The sequence below is a fragment of the Stenella coeruleoalba genome (assembly GCF_951394435.1).
Source record: "Stenella coeruleoalba genome assembly, contig: scaffold_33, whole genome shotgun sequence".
NCBI lineage: Eukaryota > Metazoa > Chordata > Mammalia > Artiodactyla > Delphinidae > Stenella > Stenella coeruleoalba.
Window position 1 is genome coordinate 1,833,277 of NW_027646420.1, and position 17,926 is coordinate 1,851,202.

General features: G+C 43.7%; 1 long non-coding RNA gene across 3 annotated transcripts in view; it reads right to left on the reverse strand.

The window, feature by feature from the left end:
* LOC307181126 overlaps positions 1 to 17,926 on the reverse strand; it is an 872,172-nt gene that overhangs the window by 633,607 nt on the left and 220,639 nt on the right. For 2 of the 3 annotated variants that reach the window (XR_013825926.1, XR_013825928.1), the window contains exon 1: positions 5,411 to 5,535. The exons of the other annotated variant lie outside the window; for it this stretch is intronic. This is a non-coding gene — a long non-coding RNA (uncharacterized lncRNA). Of the gene's footprint in view, positions 1 to 5,410; positions 5,536 to 17,926 lie in introns of those variants that run through there. 3 annotated transcript variants of the gene reach the window in all.

Sequence of the window (17,926 nt, forward strand, 5' to 3'; positions counted from 1 at the left end):
TCACAAGAAAGCGAGTTGAAGAAAGGAGCTCAGGGGCACTGTAATTCACAAACCTGCAGAGTTATAAATGACAGCTATCGTCCAAAAATAGACTGAAGTAAGGCTGCCAAGAGGACTTGAAAGCGGGGCAGAATTGCAGGAAACCGATTTCAGGAGGTAGACTGGAATTGCATTGAAAGCATAGGAAAAGAGGCAGAACGTCCACAATGATGCACTTGGCCAAAAAGGGCGTATGCGTTTTTTCCTGAATATATTCAGGAAAAAACGCATACGCCCTTTTTGGCCAACCAAGCAAGCTTGCAAAGGAAATCTGCACTACAATGAAGTCTCACTTCCCCCCGGTCAAAAGGGCCATCTGAAAAAAGTGTAAAATCCAGAAAGGCAGGACAGGCCATGGAGAACTGGGAGCCTTGTTATGCTGATGGGCGGGATGTAAATTGCCAACAACCACTGGGGAGAAGTGTATGGTATTTCCTGAAACATCTAAAAAACAAAGCAACAGAACCTAGGGCACTTCCACTTATGGTCCTATAGCTTAGGGAAATTAAAATCAAAAAGACACAGCCACCCCAAAGTTTGGAACGGCTCTGTTTACAAGAACCTCATTTACAGTACAAGTTCAACATCGCAGAAAGTGAAAAATGGATAAAGAAGTTGTGGTCATTACTTACAAAGCAATATCACTCAGCAATGAAATCTGTGTCATCAGGCCCTTAGCAGCACAATGAGTGGATTCAGGTATGATGATTCTAACTGAAATAAGTCACACAGAAAAAGAAACATCATAAGATATCAGTAATACACGGAATGTAAACTTGGCTACACAGGAACTGAATTACAGAACAGAACAGGGTCTCAAATTTAGAAAACCAACTTATGCTTGCTTAAGGGGAATGGTGAGTTGGGGTGCTGCATAAAACCAGAGATTGAAATGAGCACAGATAAAGTTCCTTAAGCCAAATATGGAATAGACAAGAGCTACTCCTTGCTCAACGAAATGGACTTAACACCGCATATTAAACGCCTAAGAATGTACCTGACTAGTAAGTATCTTAAAACCTATAGATTGCTATGTCTCCGAAAGAGAATCAAGCATGTGTACAGGGGCATAAACGCAGCAGTGATAGGATTGGAGCGGTTCAGTGAGCAAATGAAGACCCTTTGAAGTCATATTGCATGGTACCCATTCCACGGGTTTCAACTACGCAGATTTTAGGTATTCTTCCTTCAGCTAAAACATGCATGTGGAACCCAGAGTATGATCAACCATGTGATCGGGAGACGTGTTCAAATATGTCTCAGTTTTCCTCCCCTGGTACTCGGGTGCAACATTCCAGACGCTTTACTAACACTCTCCCCACTTGGAGAGTCAGTCCCTTTAACCTCCTGTTTGGCCCAGTTTGCAATTTCTGCGGAAGATGAACAGGAATAGCGAGAACCAATGAGAGGCTAGCTGGAGGTGTCTGGACGGGCAAATTTAACTCTCATTTCCCACCAGGAAGAGGAATTAACCAAAGGCCTCAGCATGCCGGGCCGGAACCAGATTAGGGCCTGAAGCCATCCTGCGGTGTTGCGGCCTGGTCACAAGAAAGCGAGTTGAAGAAAGGAGCTCAGGGGCACTGTAATTCACAAACCTGCAGAGTTATAAATGACAGCTATCGTCCAAAAATAGACTGAAGTAAGGCTGCCAAGAGGACTTGAAAGCGGGGCAGAATTGCAGGAAACCGATTTCACGAGGTAGACTGGAATTGCATTGAAAGCATAGGAAAAGAGGCAGAACGTCCACAATGATGCACTTGGCCAAAAAGGGCATATGCGTTTTTTCCTGAATATACTCAGGAAAAAACGCATACGCACTTTTTGGCCAACCAAGCAAGCTTGCAAAGGAAATCTGCACTACAATGAAGTCTCACTTCCCCCCGGTCAAAAGGGCCATCTGAAAAAAGGGTAAAATCCAGAAATGCAACAGGCCATTGAGAACTGGGAGCCTTGTTATGCTGATGGGCGGGATGTAAATTGCCAACAGACACTCAGGAGAAGTGTATGGTGTTTCCTGAAACATCTAAAAAACAAAGCAACAGAACCTAGGGCACTTCCACTTATGGTCCTATAGCTTAGGGAAATTAAAATGAAAAACACACAGCCACCCCAAAGTTTGGGACGCCTCTGTTTACAAGAACCTCGTTTACCGTACAAGTTCAATATCACAGAAAGTGAAAAATGGATAAAGAACTTTTGGTACTTACGTACAATGCAGTATCACTCAGCAATGAAATCTATGTCATCAGGCCCGTAGCAGCATAATGAGTGGATTCAGGTACGATGATTCTAACTGAAATAAGTCACACAGAAAAAGAAACATCATAAGATATCACTAATACACGGAATGTAAACTTGGCTACACAGGAACTGCATTCCAAAACAGAACAGGGTCTCAAATTTAGAAAACCAACTTATGCTTGCTTAAGGGGAAAGGTGAGTTGGGGTGCTGCATAAAACCAGAGATTGAAATGAGCACAGATAAAGTTCCTTAAGCCAAATATGGAATAGACAAGAGCTACTCCTTGCTCAACGAAATGGACTCAACACTGCATATTAAATGCCTAAGAATGTAGCTGACTTGTAAGTATCTTAAAACCTATGGATTGCTATGTCTCCGAAAGAGAATCAAGCATGTGTACAGGGGCATAAACGCAGCAGTGATAGGATTGGAGAGGTTCGGTGAGCAAATGAAGACCCTTTGAAGTCATATTGCATGGTACCCATTCCACGGGTTTCAACTACCCAGGTTTAAGGTATTCTTCCTTCAGCTAAAACATGCATGTGGAACCTAGAGTATGATCAACCATGTGATCGGGAGATGTGTTCAAATATGTCTCAGTTTTCGTACCCTGGTACTCGGGTGCAACATTGCAGACGCTTTACTAACACTCTCCCCACTTGGAGAGTCAGTCCCTTTAACCTCCTGTTTGGCCCAGTTTGCAATTTCTGTGGAAGATGAACAGGAATAGCGAGAACCAATGAGAGACTAGCTGGAGGTGTCTGGATGGGCAAATTTAACTCTCATTTCCCACCAGGAAGAGGAATTAACCAAAGGCTCAGCATGCCGTGCCAGAACCAGATTAGGGCCTGAAGACATCCTGCGGTGTTGCGGCCAGGTCACAAGAAATCGAGTTGAAGAAAGGAGCTCAGGAGCAGTGTAATTCACAAACCTGCAGAGTTATAAATGACAGCTATCGTCCAAAAATAGACTGAAGTAAGGCTGCCAAGAGGACTTGAAAGCGGGGCAGAATTGCAGGAAACCGATTTCAGGAGGTAGACTGGAATTGCATTGAAAGCATAGGAAAAGAGGCAGAACGTCCACAATGATGCACTTGGCCAAAAAGGGCGTATGCGTTTTTTCCTGAATATATTCAGGAAAAAACGCATACGCCCTTTTTGGCCAACCAAGCAAGCTTGCAAAGGAAATCTGCACTACAATGAAGTCTCACTTCCCCCCGGTCAAAAGGGCCATCTGAAAAAAGTGTAAACTCCAGAAAGGCAGGACAGGCCATGGAGAACTGGGAGCCTTGTTATGCTGATGGGCGGGATGTAAATTACCAACAGACACTCAGGAGAAGTGTATGGTGTTTCCTGAAACATCTGAAAAACTAAGCAACAGAGCCTAGGGCACTGCCACTTATGGTCCTATAGCTTAGGGAAATTAAAATCAAAAAGACACAGCCACCCCAAAGTTTGGGACGCCTCTGTTTACAAGAACCTCGTTTACAGTACAAGTTCAACATCGCAGAAAGTGAAAATTGGATAAAGAAGTTGTGGTATTTACTTACAAAGCAATATCACTCAGCAATGAAATCTGTGTCATCAGGCCCTTAGCAGCACAATGAGTGGATTCAGGTATGATGATTCTAACTGAAATAAGTCACACAGAAAAAGAAACATCATAAGATATCAGTAATACACGGAATGTAAACTTGGCTACACAGGAACTGAATTACAGAACAGAACAAGGTCTCAAATTTAGAAAACCAACTTATGCTTGCTTAAGGGGAAAGGTGAGTTGGGGTGCTGCATAAAACCAGAGATTGAAATGAGCACAGATAAAGTTCCTTAAGCCAAATATGGAATAGACAAGAGCTACTCCTTGCTCAACGAAATGGTCTCAACACCCCATATTAAACGCCTAAGAATGTACCTGACTAGTAAGTATCTTAAAACCTATGGATTGCTATGTCTCCGAAAGAGAATCAAGCATGTGTACAGGGGCATAAACGCAGCAGTGATAGGATTGGAGAGGTTCGGTGAGCAAATGAAGACCCTTTGAAGTGATATTGCATGTTACCCATTCCACAGGTTTCAACTACCCAGGTTTTAGGTATTCTTCCTTCAGCTAAAACATGCATGTGGAACCTAGATTATGATCAACCATGTGATCGGGAGACGTGTTCAAATATGTCTCAGTTTTCCTCCCCTGGTACTCGGGTGCAACATTCCAGACGCTTTACTAACACTCTCCCCACTTGGAAAGTCAGCGCCTTTAACCTCCTGTTTGGCCCAGTTTGCAATTTATGCGGAAGATGAACAGGAATAGCGAGAACCAATGAGAGGCTAGCTGGAGGTGTCTGGACGGGCAAATTTAACTCTCATTTCCCACCAGGAAGAGGAAATAACCAAAGGCTCAGTGTGCCGTGCCGGAACCAGATTAGGGCCTGAAGCCATCCTGCGGTGTTGCGGCCAGCTCAAAAGAAAGCGAGTTGAAGAAAGGAGCTCAGGGGCACTGTAATTCACAAACCTGCAGAGTTATAAATGACAGCTATCGTCCAAAAATAGACTGAAGTAAGGCTGCCAAGAGGACTTGAAAGCGGGGCAGAATTGCAGGAAACCGATTTCAGGAGGTAGACTGGAATTGCATTGAAAGCATAGGAAAAGAGGCAGAACGTCCACAATGATGCACTTGGCCAAAAAGGGCGTATGCGTTTTTTCCTGAATATATTCAGGAAAAAACGCATACGCCCTTTTTGGCCAACCAAGCAAGCTTGCAAAGGAAATCTGCACTACAATGAAGTCTCACTTCCCCCTGGTCAAAAGGGCCATCTGAAAAAAGTGTAAAATCCAGAAAGGCAGGACAGGCCATGGAGAACTGGGAGCCTTGTTATGCTGATGGGCGGGATGTAAATTACCAACAGACACTCAGGAGAAGTGTATGGTGTTTCCTGAAACATCTAAAAAACAAAGCAACAGAGCCTAGGGCACTGCCACTTATGGTCCTATAGCTTAGGGAAATTAAAATCAAAAAGACACAGCCACCCCAAAGTTTGGGACGCCTCTGTTTACAAGAACCTCGTTTACAGTACAAGTTCAACATCGCAGAAATTGAAAAATGGATAAAGAGGTTGTGGTATTTACTTACAAAGCAATATCACTCAGCAATGAAATATGTGTCATCAGGCCCTTAGCAGCACAATGAGTGGATTCAGGTATGATGATTCTAACTGAAATAAGTCACACAGAAAAAGAAACATCATAAGATATCAGTAATACACGGAATGTAAACTTGGCTACACAGGAACTGAATTACAGAACAGAACAAGGTCTCAAATTTAGAAAACCAACTTATGCTTGCTTAAGGGGAAAGGTGAGTTGGGGTGCTGCATAAAACCAGAGATTGAAATGAGCACAGATAAAGTTCCTTAAGCCAAATATGGAATAGACAAGAGCTACTCCTTGCTCAACGAAATGGACTCAACACCGCATATTAAACGCCTAAGAATGTACCTGACTAGTAAGTATCTTAAAACCTATGGATTGCTATGTCTCCGAAAGAGAATCAAGCATGTGTACAGGGGCATAAACGCAGCAGTGATAGGATTGGAGAGGTTCGGTGAGCAAATGAAGACCCTTTGAAGTCATATTGCATGGTACCCATTCCACGGGTTTCAACTCTCCAGGTTTAAGGTATTCTTCCTTCAGCTAAAACATGCATGTGGAACCCAAGTATGATCAACCATGTGAATGGGAGACGTGTTCAAATATGTCTCAGTTTTCCTCCCCTGGTACTCGGGTGCAACATTCCAGACGCTTTACTAACACTCTCCCCACTTGGAAAGTCAGCGCCTTTAACCTCCTGTTTGGCCCAGTTTGCAATTTCTGCAGAAGATGAACAGGAATAGCGAGAACCAATGAGAGGCTAGCTGGAGGTGTCTGGACGGGCAAATTTAACTCTCATTTCCCACCAGGAAGAGGAAATAACCAAAGGCTCAGTGTGCCGTGCCGGAACCAGATTAGGGCCTGAAGCCATCCTGCGGTGTTGCGGCCAGGTCACAAGAAAGCGAGTTGAAGAAAGGAGCTCAGGGGCACTGTAATTCACAAACCTGCAGAGTTATAAATGACAGCTATCGTCCAAAAATAGACTGAAGTAAGGCTGCCAAGAGGACTTGAAAGCGGGGCAGAATTGCAGGAAACCGATTTCAGGAGGTAGACTGGAATTGCATTGAAAGCATAGGAAAAGAGGCAGAACGTCCACAATGATGCACTTGGCCAAAAAGGGCGTATGCGTTTTTTCCTGAATATATTCAGGAAAAAACGCATACGCCCTTTTTGGCCAACCAAGCAAGCTTGCAAAGGAAATCTGCACTACAATGAAGTCTCACTTCCCCCCGGTCAAAAGGGCCATCTGAAAAAAGTGTAAAATCCAGAAAGGCAGGACAGGCCATGGAGAACTGGGAGCCTTGTTATGCTGATGGGCGGTATGTAAATTGCCAATAACCACTCAGGAGAAGTGTATGGTGTTTCCTGAAACATCTAAAATACAAAGCAACAGACCCTACGGCACTTCCACTTATGGTCCTATAGCTTAGGGAATTTAAAATCAAAAAGACACAGCCACCCCAAAGTTTCGAACGGCTCTGTTTACAAGAACCTCGTTTACAGTACAAGTTCAACATCGCAGAAAGTGAAAAATGGATAAAGAAGTTGTGGTATTTACTTACAAAGCAATATCACTCAGCAATGAAATCTGTGTCATCAGGCCATTAGCAGCACAATGAGTGGATTCAGGTATGATGATTCTAACTGAAATAAGTCACACAGAAAAAGAAACATCATAAGATATCAGTAAGACACTGAATGTAAACTTGGCTACACAGGAACTGAATTACAGAACAGAACAAGGTCTCAAATTTAGAAAACCAACTTATGCTTGCTTAAGGGGAAAGGTGAGTTGGGGTGCTGCATAAAACCAGAGATTGAAATGAGCACAGATAAAGTTCCTTAAGCCAAATATGGAATAGACAAGAGCTACTCCTTGCTCAACGAAATGGACTCAACACCGCATATTAAACGCCTAAGAATGTACCTGACTAGTAAGTATCTTAAAACCTATGGATTGCTATGTCTCCGAAAGAGAATCAAGCATGTGTACAGGGGCATAAACGCAGCAGTGATAGGATTGGAGAGGTTCGGTGAGCAAATGAAGACCCTTTGAAGTCATATTGCATGGTACCCATTCCACGGGTTTCAACTACCCAGGTTTTAGGTATTCTTCCTTCAGCTAAAACATGCATGTGGAACCCAAGTATGATCAACCATGTGAATGGGAGACGTGTTCAAATATGTCTCAGTTTTCCTCCCCTGGTACTCGGGTGCAACATTCCAGACGCTTTACTAACACTCTCCCCACTTGGAAAGTCAGCGCCTTTAACCTCCTGTTTGGCCCAGTTTGCAATTTCTGCGGAAGATGAACAGGAATAGCGAGAACCAATGAGAGGCTAGCTGGAGGTGTCTGGACGGTCAAATTTAACTCTCATTTCCCACCAGGAAGAGGAAATAACCAAAGGCTCAGTGTGCCGTGCCAGAACCAGATTAGGGCCTGAAGCCATCCTGCGGTGTTGCGGCCAGGTCACAAGAAAGCGAGTTGAAGAAAGGAGCTCAGGGGCACTGTAATTCACAAACCTGCAGAGTTATAAATGACAGCTATCGTCCAAAAATAGACTGAAGTAAGGCTGCCAAGAGGACTTGAAAGCGGGGCAGAATTGCAGGAAACCGATTTCAGGAGGTAGACTGGAATTGCATTGAAAGCATAGGAAAAGAGGCAGAACGTCCACAATGATGCACTTGGCCAAAAAGGGCGTATGCGTTTTTTCCTGAATATATTCAGGAAAAAACGCATACGCCCTTTTTGGCCAACCAAGCAAGCTTGCAAAGGAAATCTGCACTACAATGAAGTCTCACTTCCCCCCGGTCAAAAGGGCCATCTGAAAAAAGTGTAAAATCCAGAAAGGCAGGACAGGCCATGGAGAACTGGGAGCCTTGTTATGCTGATGGGCGGGATGTAAATTGCCAACAACCACTCGGGAGAAGTGTATGGTGTTTCCTGAAACATCTAAAAAACAAAGCAACAGAACCTAGGGCACTTCCACTTATGGTCCTATAGCTTAGGGAAATTAAAATCAAAAAGACACAGCCACCCCAAAGTTTGGAACGGCTCTGTTTACAAGAACCTCATTTACAGTACAAGTTCAACATCGCAGAAAGTGAAAAATGGATAAAGAAGTTGTGGTATTTACTTACAAAGCAATATCACTCAGCAATGAAATCTGTGTCATCAGGCCCTTAGCAGCACAATGAGTGGATTCAGGTATGATGATTCTAACTGAAATAAGTCACACAGAAAAAGAAACATCATAAGATATCAGTAATACACGGAATGTAAACTTGGCTACACAGGAACTGAATTACAGAACAGAACAAGGTCTCAAATTTAGAAAACCAACTTATGCTTGCTTAAGGGGAAAGGTGAGTTGGGGTGCTGCTTAAAAACCAGAGATTGAAATGAGTACAGATAAAGTTCCTTAAGCCAAATATGGAATAGACAAGAGCTACTCCTTGCTCAACGAAATGGACTCAACACCGCATATTAAACGCCTAAGAATGTACCTGACTAGTAAGTATCTTAAAACCTATGGATTGCTGTGTCTCCGAAAGAGAATCAAGCATGTGTACAGGGGCATAAACGCAGCAGTGATAGGATTGGAGAGGTTCGGTGAGCAAATGAAGACCCTTTGAAGTCATATTGCATGGTACCCATTCCACGGGTTTCAACTACCCAGGTTTTAGGTATTCTTCCTTCAGCTAAAACATGCATGTGGAACCCAAGTATGATCAACCATGTGAATGGGAGACGTGTTCAAATATGTCTCAGTTTTCCTCCCCTGGTACTCGGGTGCAACATTCCAGACGCTTTACTAACACTCTCCCCACTTGGAAAGTCAGCGCCTTTAACCTCCTGTTTGGCCCAGTTTGCAATTTCTGCGGAAGATGAACAGGAATAGCGAGAACCAATGAGAGGCTAGCTGGAGGTGTCTGGACGGGCAAATTTAACTCTCATTTCCCACCAGGAAGAGGAAATAACCAAAGGCTCAGTGTGCCGTGCCGGAACCAGATTAGGGCCTGAAGCCATCCTGCGGTGTTGCGGCCAGGTCACAAGAAAGCGAGTTGAAGAAAGGAGCTCAGGGGCACTGTAATTCACAAACCTGCAGAGTTATAAATGACAGCTATCGTCCAAAAATAGACTGAAGTAAGGCTGCCAAGAGGACTTGAAAGCGGGGCAGAATTGCAGGAAACCGATTTCAGGAGGTAGACTGGAATTGCATTGAAAGCATAGGAAAAGAGGCAGAACGTCCACAATCATGCACTTGGCCAAAAAGTGCGTATGCGTTTTTTCCTGAATATATTCAGGAAAAAACGCATGCGCCCTTTTTGGCCAACCAAGCAAGCTTGCAAAGGAAATCTGAACTACAATGAAGTCTCACTTCCCCCCGGTCAAAAGGGCCATCTGAAAAAAGTGTAAAATCCAGAAAGGCAGGACAGGCCATGGAGAACTGGGAGCCTTGTTATGCTGATGGGCGGTATGTAAATTGCCAACAACCACTCAGGAGAAGTGTATGGTGTTTCCTGAAACATCTCAAATACAAAGCAACAGACCCTACGGCACTTCCACTTATGGTCCTATAGCTTAGGGAATTTAAAATCAAAAAGACACAGCCACCCCAAAGTTTCGAACGGCTCTGTTTACAAGAACCTCGTTTACAGTACAAGTTCAACATCGCAGAAATTGAAAAATGGATAAAGAAGTTGTGGTACTTACGTACAAAGCAATATCACTCAGCAATGAAATCTGTGTCATCAGGCCCTTAGCAGCACAATGAGTGGATTCAGGTATGATGATTCTAACTGAAATAAGTCACACAGAAAAAGAAACATCATAAGATATCAGTAATACACGGAATGTAAACTTGGCTACACAGGAACTGAATTGCAGAACAGAACAGGGTCTCAAATTTAGAAAACAAACTTATGCTTGCTTAAGGGGAAAGGTGAGTTGGGGTGCTGCATAAAACCAGAGATTGAAATGAGCACAGATAAAGTTCCTTAAGCCAAATATGGAATAGGCAAGACCTACTCCTTGCTCAACGAAATGGACTCAACACCGCATATTAAACGCCTAAGAATGTACCTGACTAGTAAGTATCTTAAAACCTATGGATTGCTATGTCTCCGAAAGAGAATCAAGCATGTGTACAGGGGCATAAACGCAGCAGTGATAGGATTGGAGAGGTTCGGTGAGCAAATGAAGACCCTTTGAAGTCATATTGCATGGTACCCATTCCACGGGTTTCAAATACCCAGGTTTAAGGTATTCTTCCTACAGCTAAAACATGCATGTGGAACCTAGAGTATGATCAACCATGTGATCGGGAGACGTGTTCAAATATGTCTCAGTTTTCGTACCCTGGTCCTCGGGTGCAACATTCCAGACGCTTTACTAACACTCTCCCCACTTGGAGAGTCAGTCCCTTTAACCTCCTGTTTGGCCCAGTTTGCAATTTCTGCGGAAGATGAACAGGAATAGCGAGAACCAATGAGAGACTAGCTGGAGGTGTCTGGACGGGCAAATTTAACTCTCATTTCCCACCAGGAAGAGGAATTAACCAAAGGCTCAGCGTGCCGTGCCGGAACCAGATTAGGACCTGAAGCCATCCTGCGGTGTTGCAGCCAGCTCACAAGAAAGCGAGTTGAAGAAAGGAGCTCAGGGGCACTGTAATTCACAAACCTGCAGAGTTATAAATGACAGCTATCGTCCAAAAATAGACTGAAGTAAGGCTGCCAAGAGGACTTGAAAGCGGGGCAGAATTGCAGGAAACCGATTTCAGGAGGTAGACTGGAATTGCATTGAAAGCATAGGAAAAGAGGCAGAACGTCCACAATGATGCACTTGGCCAAAAAGGGCGTATGCGTTTTTTCCTGAATATATTCAGGAAAAAACGCATACGCCCTTTTTGGCCAACCAAGCAAGCTTGCAAAGGAAATCTGCACTACAATGAAGTCTCACTTCCCCCTGGTCAAAAGGGCCATCTGAAAAAAGTGTAAAATCCAGAAAGGCAGGACAGGCCATGGAGAACTGGGAGCCTTGTTATGCTGATGGGCGGGATGTAAATTGCCAACAACCACTCGGGAGAAGTGTATGGTGTTTCCTGAAACATCTAAAAAACAAAGCAACAGAACCTAGGGCACTTCCACTTACGGTCCTATAGCTTAGGGAAATTAAAATCAAAAAGACACAGCCACCCCAAAGTTTGGAACGGCTCTGTTTACAAGAACCTCATTTACAGTACAAGTTCAAAATCACAGAAAGTGAAAAATGGATAAAGAAGTTGTGGTATTTACTTACAAAGCAATATCACTCAGCAATGAAATCTGTGTCATCAGGCCCTTAGCAGCACAATGAGTGGATTCAGGTATGATGATTCTAACTGAAATAAGTCACACAGAAAAAGAAACATCATAAGATATCAGTAATACACGGAATGTAAACTTGGCTACACAGGAACTGAATTACAGAACAGAACAAGGTCTCAAATTTAGAAAACCAACTTATGCTTGCTTAAGGGGAAAGGTGAGTTGGGGTGCTGCATAAAACCAGAGATTGAAATGAGCACAGATAAAGTTCCTTAAGCCAAATATGGAATAGACAAGAGCTACTCCTTGCTCAACGAAATGGACTCAACACCGCATATTAAACGCCTAAGAATGTACCTGACTAGTAAGTATCTTAAAACCTATGGATTGCTATGTCTCCGAAAGAGAATCAAGCATGTGTACAGGGGCATAAACGCAGCAGTGATAGGATTGGAGAGGTTTGGTGAGCAAATGAAGACCCTTTGAAGTCATATTGCATGGTACCCATTCCACGGGTTTCAACTACCCAGGTTTTAGGTATTCTTCCTTCAGCTAAAACATGCATGTGGAACCCAAGTATGATCAACCATGTGAATGGGAGACGTGTTCAAATATGTCTCAGTTTTCCTCCCCTGGTACTCGGGTGCAACATTCCAGACGCTTTACTAACACTCTCCCCACTTGGAAAGTCAGCGCCTTTAACCTCCTGTTTGGCCCAGTTTGCAATTTCTGCGGAAGATGAACAGGAATAGCGAGAACCAATGAGAGGCTAGCTGGAGGTGTCTGGACGGGCAAATTTAACTCTCATTTCCCACCAGGAAGAGGAAATAACCAAAGGCTCAGTGTGCCGTGCCGGAACCAGATTAGGGCCTGAAGCCATCCTGCGGTGTTGCGGCCAGGTCACAAGAAAGCGAGTTGAAGAAAGGAGCTCAGGGGCACTGTAATTCACAAACCTGCAGAGTTATAAATGACAGCTATCGTCCAAAAATAGACTGAAGTAAGGCTGCCAAGAGGACTTGAAAGCGGGGCAGAATTGCAGGAAACCGATTTCAGGAGGTAGACTGGAATTGCATTGAAAGCATAGGAAAAGAGGCAGAACGTCCACAATGATGCACTTGGCCAAAAAGGGCGTATGCGTTTTTTCCTGAATATATTCAGGAAAAAACGCATACGCCCTTTTTGGCCAACCAAGCAAGCTTGCAAAGGAAATCTGCACTACAATGAAGTCTCACTTCCCCCCGGTCAAAAGGGCCATCTGAAAAAAGTGTAAAATCCAGAAAGGCAGGACAGGCCATGGAGAACTGGGAGCCTTGTTATGCTGATGGGCGGGATGTAAATTGCCAACAACCACTCTGGAGAAGTGTATGGTGTTTCCTGAAACATCTAAAAAACAAAGCAACAGAACCTAGGGCACTTCCACTTATGGTCCTATAGCTTAGGGAAATTAAAATCAAAAAGACACAGCCACCCCAAAGTTTGGAACGGCTCTGTTTACAAGAACCTCATTTACAGTACAAGTTCAACATCGCAGAAAGTGAAAAATGGATAAAGAAGTTGTGGTATTTACTTACAAAGCAATATCACTCAGCAATGAAATCTGTGTCATCAGGCCCTTAGCAGCACAATGAGTGGATTCAGGTATGATGATTCTAACTGAAATAAGTCACACAGAAAAAGAAACATCATAAGATATCAGTAATACACGGAATGTAAACTTGGCTACACAGGAACTGAATTACAGAACAGAACAGGGTCTCAAATTTAGAAAACCAACTTATGCTTGCTTAAGGGTAAAGGTGAGTTCGGGTGCTGCATAAAACCAGAGATTGAAATGAGCACAGATAAAGTTCCTTAAGCCAAATATGGAATAGACAAGAGCTACTCCTTGCTCAACGAAATGGACTCAACACCGCATATTAAACGCCTAAGAATGTACCTGACTAGTAAGTATCTTAAAACCTATGGATTGCTATGTCTCCGAAAGAGAATCAAGCATGTGTACAGGGGCATAAATGCAGCAGTGATAGGATTGGAGAGGTTCGGTGAGCAAATGAAGACCCTTTGAAGTCATATTGCATGGTACCCATTCCACGGGTTTCAACTACCCAGGTTTTAGGTATTCTTCCTTCAGCTAAAACATGCATGTGGAACCCAGAGTATGATCATCCGTGTGAATGGGAGACGTGTTCAAATATGTCTCAGTTTTCCTCCCCTGGTACTCGGGTGCAACATTCCATACGCTTTACTAACACTCTCCCGACTTGGAGAGTCATCGCCTTTAACCTCCTGTTTGGCCCAGTTTGTAATTTCTGTGGAAGATGAACAGGAATAGCGAGAACCAATGAGAGACTAGCTGGAGGTGTCTGGACGGGCAAATTTAACTCTCATTTCCCACCAGGAAGAGGAAATAACCAAAGGCTCAGCGTGCCGTGCCGGAACCAGATTAGGGCCTGAAGCCATCCTGTGGTGTTGCGGCCAGCTCACAAGAAAGCGAGTTGAAGAAAGAGCTCAGGGGCACTGTAATTCACAAACCTGCAGAGTTATAAATGACAGCTATCGTCCAAAAATAGACTGAAGTAAGGCTGCCAAGAGGACTTGAAAGCGGGGCAGAATTGCAGGAAACCGATTTCAGGAGGTAGACTGGAATTGCATTGAAAGCATAGGAAAAGAGGCAGAACGTCCACAATGATGCACTTGGCCAAAAAGGGCGTATGCGTTTTTTCCTGAATATATTCAGGAAAAAACGCATACGCCCTTTTTGGCCAACCAAGCAAGCTTGCAAAGGAAATCTGCACTACAATGAAGTCTCACTTCCCCCCGGTCAAAAGGGCCATCTGAAAAAAGTGTAAAATCCAGAAAGGCAGGACAGGCCATGGAGAACTGGGAGCCTTGTTATGCTGATGGGCGGGATGTAAATTGCCAACAACCACTCTGGAGAAGTGTATGGTGTTTCCTGAAACATCTAAAAAACAAAGCAATAGAACCTAGGGCACTTCCACTTATGGTCCTATAGCTTAGGGAAATTAAAATCAAAAAGACACAGCCACCCCAAAGTTTGGAACGGCTCTGTTTACAAGAACCTCATTTACAGTACAAGTTCAACATCGCAGAAAGTGAAAAATGGATAAAGAAGTTGTGGTATTTACTTACAAAGCAATATCACTCAGCAATGAAATCTGTGTCATCAGGCCCTTAGCAGCACAATGAGTGGATTCAGGTATGATGATTCTAACTGAAATAAGTCACACAGAAAAAGAAACATCATAAGATATCAGTAATACACGGAATGTAAACTTGGCTACACAGGAACTGAATTACAGAACAGAACAGGGTCTCAAATTTAGAAAACCAACTTATGCTTGCTTAAGGGGAAAGGTGAGTTCGGGTGCTGCATAAAACTAGAGATTGAAATGAGCACAGATAAAGTTCCTTAAGCCAAATATGGAATAGACAAGAGCTACTCCTTGCTCAACGAAATGGACTCAACACCGCATATTAAACGCCTAAGAATGTACCTGACTAGTAAGTATCTTAAAACCTATGGATTGCTATGTCTCCGAAAGAGAATCAAGCATGTGTACAGGGGCATAAACGCAGCAGTGATAGGATTGGAGAGGTTCGGTGAGCAAATGAAGACCCTTTGAAGTCATATTGCATGGTACCCATTCCACGGGTTTCAACTACCCAGGTTTTAGGTATTCTTCCTTCAGCTAAAACATGCATGTGGAACCCAGAGTATGATCAACCATGTGATCGGGAGACGTGTTCAAATATGTCTCAGTTTTCCTCCCCTGGTACTCGGGTGCAACATTCCAGACGCTTTACTAACACTCTCCCCACTTGGAGAGTCAGTCCCTTTAACCTCCTGTTTGGCCCAGTTTGCAATTTCTGCGGAAGATGAACAGGAATAGCGAGAACCAATGAGAGGCTAGCTGGAGGTGTCTGGACGGGCAAATTTAACTCTCATTTCCCACCAGGAAGAGGAATTAACCAAAGGCTCAGCATGCCGGGCCGGAACCAGATTAGGGCCTGAAGCCATCCTGCGGTGTTGCGGCCTGGTCACAAGAAAGCGAGTTGAAGAAAGGAGCTCAGGGGCACTGTAATTCACAAACCTGCAGAGTTATAAATGACAGCTATCGTCCAAAAATAGACTGAAGTAAGGCTGCCAAGAGGACTTGAAAGCGGGGCAGAATTGCAGGAAACCGATTTCAGGAGGTAGACTGGAATTGCATTGAAAGCATAGGAAAAGAGGCAGAACGTCCACAATGATGCACTTGGCCAAAAAGGGCATATGCGTTTTTTCCTGAATATACTCAGGAAAAAACGCATACGCACTTTTTGGCCAACCAAGCAAGCTTGCAAAGGAAATCTGCACTACAATGAAGTCTCACTTCCCCCCGGTCAAAAGGGCCATCTGAAAAAAGTGTAAAATCCAGAAATGCAACAGGCCATTGAGAACTGGGAGCCTTGTTATGCTGATGGGCGGGATGTAAATTGACAACAGACACTCAGGAGAAGTGTATGGTGTTTCCTGAAACATCTAAAAAACAAAGCAACAGAACATAGGGCATTTCCACTTATGGTCCTATAGCTTAGGGAAATTAAAATGAAAAACACACAGCCACCCCAAAGTTTGGGACGCCTCCGTTTACAAGAACCTCGTTTACCGTACAAGTTCAATATCACAGAAAGTGAAAAATGGATAAAGAACTTTTGGTACTTACGTACAATGCAGTATCACTCAGCAATGAAATCTATGTCATCAGGCCCGTAGCAGCATAATGAGTGGATTCAGGTACGATGATTCTAACTGAAATAAGTCACACAGAAAAAGAAACATCATAAGATATCACTAATACACGGAATGTAAACTTGGCTACACAGGAACTGCATTCCAAAACAGAACAGGGTCTCAAATTTAGAAAACCAACTTATGCTTGCTTAAGGGGAAAGGTGAGTTGGGGTGCTGCATAAAACCAGAGATTGAAATGAGCACAGATAAAGTTCCTTAAGCCAAATATGGAATAGACAAGAGCTACTCCTTGCTCAACGAAATGGACTCAACACTGCATATTAAATGCCTAAGAATGTAGCTGACTTGTAAGTATCTTAAAACCTATGGATTGCTATGTCTCCGAAAGAGAATCAAGCATGTGTACAGGGGCATAAACGCAGCAGTGATAGGATTGGAGAGGTTCGGTGAGCAAATGAAGACCCTTTGAAGTCATATTGCACGGTACCCATTCCACGGGTTTCAACTACCCAGGTTTAAGGTATTCTTCCTTCAGCTAAAACATGCATGTGGAACCTAGAGTATGATCAACCATGTGATCGGGAGATGTGTTCAAATATGTCTCAGTTTTCGTACCCTGGTACTCGGGTACAACATTGCAGACGCTTTACTAACACTCTCCCCACTTGGAGAGTCAGTCCCTTTAACCTCCTGTTTGGCCCAGTTTGCAATTTCTGTGGAAGATGAACAGGAATAGCGAGAACCAATGAGAGACTAGCTGGAGGTGTCTGGATGGGCAAATTTAACTCTCATTTCCCACCAGGAAGAGGAATTAACCAAAGGCTCAGCGTGCCGTGCCAGAACCAGATTAGGGCCTGAAGGCATCCTGCGGTGTTGCGGCCAGGTCACAAGAAATCGAGTTGAAGAAAGGAGCTCAGGGGCACTGTAATTCACAAACCTGCAGAGTTATAAATGACAGCTATCGTCCAAAAATAGACTGAAGTAAGGCTGCCAAGAGGACTTGAAAGCGGGGCAGAATTGCAGGAAACCGATTTCAGGAGGTAGACTGGAATTGCATTGAAAGCATAGGAAAAGAGGCAGAACGTACACAATGATGCACTTGGCCAAAAAGGGCGTATGCGTTTTTTCCTGAATATATTCAGGAAAAAACGCATACGACCTTTTTGGCCAACCAAGCAAGCTTGCAAAGGAAATCTGCACTACAATGAAGTCTCACTTCCCCCCGGTCAAAAGGGCCATCTGAAAAAAGTGTAAAATCCAGAAAGGCAGGACAGGCCATGGAGAACTGGGAGCCTTGTTATGCTGATGGGCGGTATGTAAATTGCCAACAACCACTCGGGAGAAGTGTATGGTGTTTCCTGAAACATCTAAAATACAAAGCAACAGACGCTACGGCACTTCCACTTATGGTTCTATAGCTTAGGGAATTTAAAATCA